At 40.7% G+C, this 8,790-nt stretch overlaps 1 pseudogene; it reads right to left on the bottom strand.

Annotated features, from left to right (window-relative positions):
- Positions 1–1,507: 1,507 nt before the first annotated feature.
- Positions 1,508–1,819, bottom strand: LOC102980095 (ATP synthase subunit g, mitochondrial-like; annotated as a pseudogene).
- Between the last annotated feature and the right edge of the window lie 6,971 nt (positions 1,820–8,790).

Below are 8,790 nucleotides of genomic sequence, written 5' to 3'. Positions count from 1 at the left end.
TGGAAGAGTTTTTGTTGAATTGATATTATGGCTTCCTTAAATACTTGCTAGAATTCTCCACTGAAATCATTTGATCCTGTAGTCTTTTTGTTGGAGGGTTTTTAACCATAAATTCTATTTATTTAACAGATATAGGGCTCTTCAGGTTATCTGTTTCTTTTCGAGTGAGCTTTGGTAGCTTGTGTTTCAAGGAATTTGTCCATTTCATCTAAGTTGTCAAGTTTATTTGCAGAAAACTGTTCATAATATTCCCTTATTCCTTTTAATATTGGTAGAATCTGTAGTGATGTCATTTCTCTCATTCCTGATGTTGGTATTTTGTGTCTTTTCTCTTTTTTCCTTATCAGTCTAGCTAGAGATTTTATCAACTTTATTAATATCTTTAAAGAATCACTTTTGGGCTTTATTGACTTTCTCTCTCTCTTTTTTTTTTCTTTCTTTTTTGTTGATTTCTGCTCTAATCTTTATTATTTCCTTTCTAATGCTTACTTTGGGTTTAATTTGCTCCCCCCCATTTCTTTGTAAAAATTGAGGTATAATTGACATATAACATTATATTAGTTTCAGGGGTACAGCATAATGATTAGATTTTTGTATATATTCCAAAATGATCACCACAATAAGTCTAGTTAACATCTGTCACCTTATATAGTTACACGTTTTTTTGTGATAAGAACTTTTAAGATTTACTCTTATTTTCAAATATGCAACACAGTATTATTATTATTATTATTTTGATACCAATCACTTGCATTTATTTCAGGATGATACTAAATTATAACCCTGTTAAACATCTGTAGGATATTTTATTTTTGCAAAGACAGGTCCTTTAAAAAAACCTGACATCATAATAATATAACATATCAAAATTAGATTAAAAATATAGGTCATTGCTCTCATTCACTCTGTCCTAGTGTTAAAGATGTTACAAAGATACACAGAATATCGCCTTGCTGTTCTCTTTTGGGGAGGCTACATTCAAGTTGACAAAAAGTACCCCTACATTTACAGACACAGGTGTTGTCAAAGGGGTCTTTCTCTGACTTTAGCAAAAATAAACAGTCCAGATTGTATTCTTTATACTGTGTGCTTAACTACATCATGTTTGGCATGTGGTATTATTATTCTCCTACTGGAGTAAGATCCCGCTTTCTCAAAGCCTTTCCCCCAACTTTTCTAGAAATAAAGCTTAAATATCATTTATTTCAAGCCTTCAAAATAAAATATTATCCTCATATATACATGTACCAGGTTGGTATATTCATATATATCCTATCCAATTGGAGGCTAAGCAAAGACATGCATTTAGAGGTGTATTAATGTATTAAAGCAAACGACAACCCAGCTTAATATCAAGAGAAGTTGTGACCTTCCATGTAGTGTTTGATAGAGAAAACACTGATTTTTGACACATTGTCTTATTTTATTCAAATATCAGCCTGCTCATACATGGTCCAAGAACACCCAAATAATAAAGCAAATATAATCACATGTTAAAGATTGGTCTTCAAACATCATAGCCAACCATGCCACGCTTGCCTAAGATCTTGCCAACATAAACCCACATCCACATCTCAGTGGCCACCAAACCATTCAGTAGAGCTTCCTTAACTGTGAGCTATTTGAAGCTACTGGTTTGAGCACTCTTGACAAATTTTTTTCAAGCTGTGAATAGCTGTAGGGATCTCAGCAGGGATTGGAGGAACCAGCTCAACTTTGGCATAGTGCCAAAGTGTGGCCACTCGAGCTTCAGGTAAATCACAGCAGCGTTGACCAGTGCCAGGGCCTTCTCTGTGAAGTTACGGACAAACTGGGCCATGGTTCTAGGACAGGAGGTCCACTGCCCCCACTGGCTGGCTGAATGTCACCCCATAACACAGCATTATTAACTATAGTCATCATGCTGTACATTACATCCCCAGGACTTATTTATTTTATGGCTGGAAATTTGTATTTGGTGGTTTTTCTCATATCTTTCTGTTATTGATTTCTAATTTAATTCCATTGTGGTCAGAGAACATTCTTTGTATGACTTGAATCCTTTTAAATTTATACAGACTTGTTTTATGACTCCATCTTTTAAAATTTCCATGGGTACTTGAAGCTAATGCACAATCTGATGTTGCTGAGTGGCGTTTTCTATAAATGTCAATTAGGTCAAAGTTGTTTATAGTGTTGTTCAAGTCTTCTATATCCTTAGTGATTTTCTCTCTAGTTGTTCTAGCAAATGTTGAGAGAAGAATGTTGAAATCTCCAACTATAATTGTGGATTTGTCTGTTTCTCCTTGCAGTTCTAACCCTTTTTGCATCATGTATATTGAAGCTCTGTTATTAGGTGCATAAACATTTTAGATTTTTAGGTCCTCTGTATGAATTGACCCCTTTATTGTTATGGAATGAACTTTATCTCTGGTACTATTTTTGATCTGATAATCTACTTTGTCTGATATTAATACAGCTATGCCAGCTTTCTTTTTTTTAGTGTCAGCATGGCATACTTTTTATATCCTTTTACTTTTAACTTTTTCGCGTCTTTATATTGAACGTGTCTTTTTTTGAGACAGGCTTTAGTTGGTTTTTGCTTTTTTATCCAATCTGACAGTCTCTGCCTTTATTTTTGATCTGATAATCTACTTTGTCTGATATTAATACAGCTATGCCAGCTTTCTTTTTTTTAGTGTCAGCATGGCATACTTTTTATATCCTTTTACTTTTAACTTTTTCGCGTCTTTATATTGAACGTATCGTTTTTGAGACAGCCTTTAGTTGGTTTTTGCTTTTTTAGCCAATCTGACAGTCTCTGCCTTTTAATTGGAGTGTTTGGGTCGCTTACATTTAATGTGATTATTTATGTTGTTAAGCTTAAGTCTGTCATCTTGTTATTTGTTTTATATTTGTCCCACCGGTTCTTTGTTTCTTTTTTAATATTTTTCTTTCTTCTTTTGGATTTTTTAAATGATTCTAATATATCTCTATTGTTTGTTAGGTAAAATTTTTAGTTTTGTTATTTTAGTAATTATTTTAGGGTTTATAGTATATATCTTTAACTTATAACAGTCGACTTTCAAAGTACCACTTATGTAGAGTGTAAGACTCTTACAAGAGTGTGCTTCCATTTCCCATCTCTCAGCCATTATCTTATTATTGTCATACATTTAACTTATTCAATGTATATATATAATAAACCCCACAATGTACATTGTTATTGTTTTTGTTTAAATAATCAATTATTTTAAAAAGTGGTTTAATTAATGTTAAAACTCATATATTTCCCTGTGTAGTTACTATTTCTGGTGTTTTTCATTCATTGAATCCATATTTCTCTCTGGTATCATTTTCTTCTGACTGAAGGACTTCTTTTAATATTTCTTATAATGAAAGACTATTATTAATGAAATCTTTAAGCTCTTGTATGTCTGAAATAGTCTTTATTTTGTCTTTGTTTTGAAAGATATTTTTGCTGGGTTTAGAATTACAGATTAACCCCACTTTATTCTTTTGGACACTCCAATTACACATATATTAGGCTGCTTAAAGTTGTCTCACAGGTCATTGATACCCCCTTTAAATTCTTTTTGTTTTTCTTTCTGTGTTTCATTTTGGGTAGTTTCTATTGCTATGTGTTCAAGTTCATTCATTTTTTTCTTCTGCAATGTCTAATCTGCCATTAATCCCACTCAGTGTATTTTTCACTTCAGATTGTGGTTTTCATCTTTATAAGTTTGATCTGGGTCTTTTTAATATCTTAAATGCTGCCACTTAACAATTTAAATATATAGACTACAGCTATAGTAATGGTTTTAATGTCATTGTCTGCTAATTCTAACATCTGTGAGTGTTCTGGGTCAGTTTCAATTGATCAATTTTTCTCTTCATTATGGATCATATTTTCCTGCTTCTTTGCATGCTTGGTAATCTTTGATTAGGTGTCAGACATTGTGATTTTTACCTTTTTGGGTATTTTCGCATCCCTTTGGGTACTCCAATTACACACACATTAGGTGTTTTTGTATTCCTGGTTATTTTTGTATCCTTATAAGTGTTCTGAACTCCGTTCTGGAATGCAATTTATTTGCAGGAGGAGTTTGATCCTTTTGGATTTTGCTTTTAATATTTGTCAGGTGGGAACAGAGTAGCATTTAGTCTAGGGATAATTATTCCTCACTGCTGAGGCAAGGTTCTTTTGAGTATTCTACCCAGAGCTGCATGAATTTTGAGGTTTTCTGGTTTTGGTGAGCATAGATGTTATTCCAGGTCCTGTAGGAGTCCTGGATGCCATTCCCTCTAATACCTTTGGATTGTTATTGGCCTGACCCTAGGTATTTTCCTTACACACACATGCTGATCAGTATGAAGACTTAAGGGGGCCCTCTCCAGATCTCCAGGGTTCTCTCTCTATGTGTGTCTCTCCTCTCGAGTACTCTGTCCTGCAAATTCTGGTTATCTTTGTCTCGCTGGTCTCTCGCTCCACCTCCTCAATTCACAGGGCTTTCCGGGCATCACCTCCAGTACCATTTTTTTTCTGCTGCAGCCTGGAAACTTTCTCAAGGCAGTAAGCTAAGATGATTTAAAGGCTCACCTTGTTTGCTTCCTGTCTTTTAGGGATACTGTGTTTTCTGATGTCCAGTGTCTTGAAAACTATGTCTTGTAAACCATCTGTTTTGTATCATTTATTTTTCATGTTTCAGGTGGAAGGGTAAATTGGTCTCTATTCCCTCATCTTGGATGGAAGCAGAAGTCTCTCCATGCTTTTCAACACCATCTATATGCTAATGTCTCCCACATTCACCCCTGAACTTCAGAGTCTTATATCCAACTTGGAATAGTCACGGCTAGCACCTCAAACTCACCATGTCCAAAATGGAACTCTCGATTCTCCTCTCACTAATCTCTCCTTTCTGTCTTCCTCATCCCAGGAAATACTCACCCAGATGTTCAGACAAAAAGCCTTGGTCTCATCCTCTTTTCTTCTCTTTCCCTCACATCCTATATCAGTACCTCAGAAACTCATTTAGCCTTGACCTCCAAAATGTATCTCAAATCTGAGACCCTTTCATTACCCCTACTACTGATTAAAGCCACTGTCATTACTCATCTAGAATCTTGCATTAGGCTCCCAACTCCAAACTAACTGCTTTCATTTCTTAACCTCTTACAGTCTATTTTTCCTTCAGCAGCCGGTGAGCCCTTAAAGATGCTATAGCCCCATCATGATCATTCAAAACCCTCCAATGTCTTCCTAACACAACTTAGAATAAAGCCCAAAGTCCTAATCACGGTGCACAGGACCCTCTAGGATATGACCTCCACCACCTCTCCCACCTCATCTCCCCTCTCTTCCTTGCTCACTCCACTTTGGCCACCCATCTTCTCACTGTTACTGGAACATGCCAAGGACCCCCCTCCTTTAGCGAATACTTCCTTTTTCCTTTGCCTGGAATGCTTTCCCCTGGATAGTTCCCTGTCAATCTCTTCATGGGTCTCAGCTCAAATATCACCTCCTCATAGAGCCCTTTCACAACTATCTGATCTAAGACAACACCCCTGCTGCTTCTCCTCTTATTCTGTTTTATTTTCCAGCATAGAACTTATTCCCACCTGACACCCTGCATGTTTATTTGTTCATGTGCTTATCATCCCTTTCCCTCAGTAGAACGCAGGCTTCACAAGGGCAGGGACTATATGCTGGTCACTCTTGGGTTATCTATGCCTAGAAGAGTGCCTGGAATACGGTAGATGCTCAATGAAGCAGACTGAATGAATGAGTGCTCTTCTTGGCCACTATGTACAGCCTACTTGCTGTGTGACTGTAGACAAGGCTTTACCATCTCAGGGCATGTCCTTTTCTAGATGGCACGGGCCCACTGACTGAAAGTCAGCCCCCCAGCCCCTCACTGTGCACTGTGCCAGATGAGTCCTGGGCTTTGCCCTTCAATTCCGCACCCGACTGGAGGGGGCTGGGCCAGGTGTTCTCCGTCCAAGCTTGATGGCTCCAAGCTTTGGATTGCCATGATCACCACCAGGGGGCGCGCTCGTTGCTGAGATTCTACACCAGGGGCCCTGTAGCTGCTGTTTGGGTTGGTAGAAGTCACTGTGATTGACCATCATTTACGACCCTTGTATGTAGGTGGTGTAAGTGTGTGTGGGGAGTGGGAAGGCATTTCTAGGAGCCCTGACTCCGGGGGCTCAGGGTATGGAGTCAACTCGTGCTGCTCACCCTCTCGTGGCTCCCACCTAGATAGAGACAGACGCCAGGAAATGATTCACCTGTGTTTTCCTGGGAAGGAAAGAAAGAAGTGGGCTCACTAGGATGGAAACTGGGTGGGGGCGTTCAGTGGCTTCTCACATGTCCTGGACCCCAAATCACCTTGCGGCTTTGGACAAGTCAACCCTTTGGCATCACTGAGCAGGGTGACCCTATTATTCTTGGGGTCACTCCAAGGAGTCAGAAACCTGGCAAACCTGTCTTAGCCCTTGGCCTCCTCCAGGGCTGAGCCCTTTGCTGCCCCTCCTCAGGTTGGGGAAGGCCCCCCCCTGGACTCCAGATTGTCCCTCAGACTCCTGAGGCTCAGAGAGTAGGAAAGACAGTTTGAAGTCACACATCAGCATGTGATATGCTTGGTTATATTGCACCCTCTGTTTTGGGTGCACCCAATGCCCCCTCGGGCCATTCCCTTTCCCGAGAGTTCTCTGCTCCAGCTCAAACACAGCCTCCGAGCCTTTGCACTTGCTGTTCCCTCTGTCTGGCATGTCTTACCCTCAGATTTTCATGGGGCTGGTTCCTTCCTGTCATTCAAGTGACAGGCCAGATGTCACATCCTCAGAGAGGACTTCCCGGACCACACCTGGCTCCTCTCTATCTCACCCGCTTGTTTTATTTCTCCTAGAGCACTTATGACCTTCTGAAATTAGACAATTTCCTGGTTTATGGTTTGCACTCCATCTCCCCTGTCACAATGAAAGTGCCACCAGAGCAGGGACCTTGCCTGACTTGTTCCCTGATGGGCCCCGTCTCTCACATGGCACACGGCAGGAGGTGCCCTATGGGCATTACTGAATGAGTGAACAAGGAGGGTGGAGAGTTGCCTGTCAGTCACACAGGTCTCCAGACAATAGTGCAGAGTCACGCTGACCCCTCCCTGGAGGCCCTAGGCTCTGGGACGCTCTGGGGCTGATGTGCCCATTCTTCTCTGGGCTTCTTACTTCCCCATCTGCTCCCCCTTGAGTGAGCATGCTCCTCAGACAGGAAGTAATGGAGTGTTTGATGTAAGAATCAAAGCCAAGAAAAGGCAGGAGGAAGGAAGGGAGCAGTGGACCCTAGTGGGGTCCAGCCCCCGGTGTTCTGGGGAGGGGAGCCCAGGGATGGCAGAGGTGCTGGATGCCTTTGCTTTTCCAAACTCAGGCTAAGTGTGTGGATAGGTTTCTGACCATGCTGACTGCCCTGTGTCACAGTGTGTGTTCTCTGTCAGGAGGCTGCAGAGGTCGCCTCCTTTACTGTGTGAGTCTGAAGTGCCCCTGAGAGACCTCCCAGTGCCGTGAGCTGTCTTGCAAGACAGCTTGGTGACTGGGTGGAGAGCAGACAATGCAGCTGGAGATCGCGTCATGCTTTGGGCCAAGAAGATTTGAATTAGAGTTCTGGCTCGGTCACTTCCGTGCTGTGTGACCTTGGGCAAAGCAAATTCCTCTCTCTGAGCTAGGAAGAAATGAAGTCTGCTTTCTGGGACTGGCTCTGGAACTCTACCCTCCAGGCCCAGGCTTTTGTATCTGGGTTTCCTGGCCATCTTTCTTTCTTTATTTAAATTGAATTTTAGTTGATTTACAATATTGTGTTAGTTTCAGGTGTACAGTAAAGTGATTCAGTTGTATGTATATATTTTTTCAGGTTATTTCCCATTATAGTTTAATACAAGGTATTGTATATTTTTCCCTGTGCTATACAGTAAATCCTTGTTGCTTATCTATTTTATGTATAGTAGTGTGTATCTGTTGATCCCATACTCCTAATTTATCCCTTTCTCCATCCCTTCCCCCTTTGGTAACCATAAGTTTGTTTTCTATGTCTGTAAGTCTGTTTCTGTTTTGTATATAAATTCATTTGTATTATTTTTTAGATTCCACATATAAGTGATATCATATAATACTTGTCTTTCTCTGTCTGACTTTTTTTAGTACGACATTCTCTAGGTGCATCCATGTTGCTGCAAATGGCATTATTTCATTCTTTTTTATGGCCGAGTAATATTCCACTGTATATGTATATCTGGCCATCTTTCAATGCTCAGCATAAAAGGGTACCTCTTCTGCGAAGCCACCCCACCCCCACCTGGGGACTCAGGTTCTTCTTGTCCTGGAGTCACCCTGTTCTGCCTATTTCTATAGCATGATGGCATTGTCCATATAGATCTCTGTCCCCCTCCCACTAGACCAGAGCCCCTTGTGGGCAGGCCTGGGGCTTGATTCATTTCTGGATCCCTCATGCCCAGCGTCGGGACAGGCACACCACAGATACGATACTATTTCTTACCCATTTTAGACATGAACAAACAGGCTCAGAGAGGTCAAGTGACTTGCTTGAAGTCACACGGCACACAAGTGGTAAAGTCGGTGGTGTGCTGGTCAATATGCTCTCCAAACAAAAAAAAAGCCTCAGTCTGTCGTATTTGTCAATTTCTATGGTGTAGATACTCCCACGGAATTTCAAGCTACCAACATGCATCACTGAACCTGAGGTTGGGAAGAGATGTTCACAACTGGCTCTTGTGAGCGGGGATGAGCCAGCTTCAGTACACC

The sequence above is a fragment of the Physeter macrocephalus genome, chromosome 3, assembly GCF_002837175.3.
Source record: "Physeter macrocephalus isolate SW-GA chromosome 3, ASM283717v5, whole genome shotgun sequence".
Classification (NCBI taxonomy): Eukaryota; Metazoa; Chordata; class Mammalia; order Artiodactyla; family Physeteridae; genus Physeter; species Physeter macrocephalus.
The sequence above is the reverse complement of the archived record's forward strand: the minus strand, read 5'-3'. Positions and strand labels throughout refer to the sequence as shown.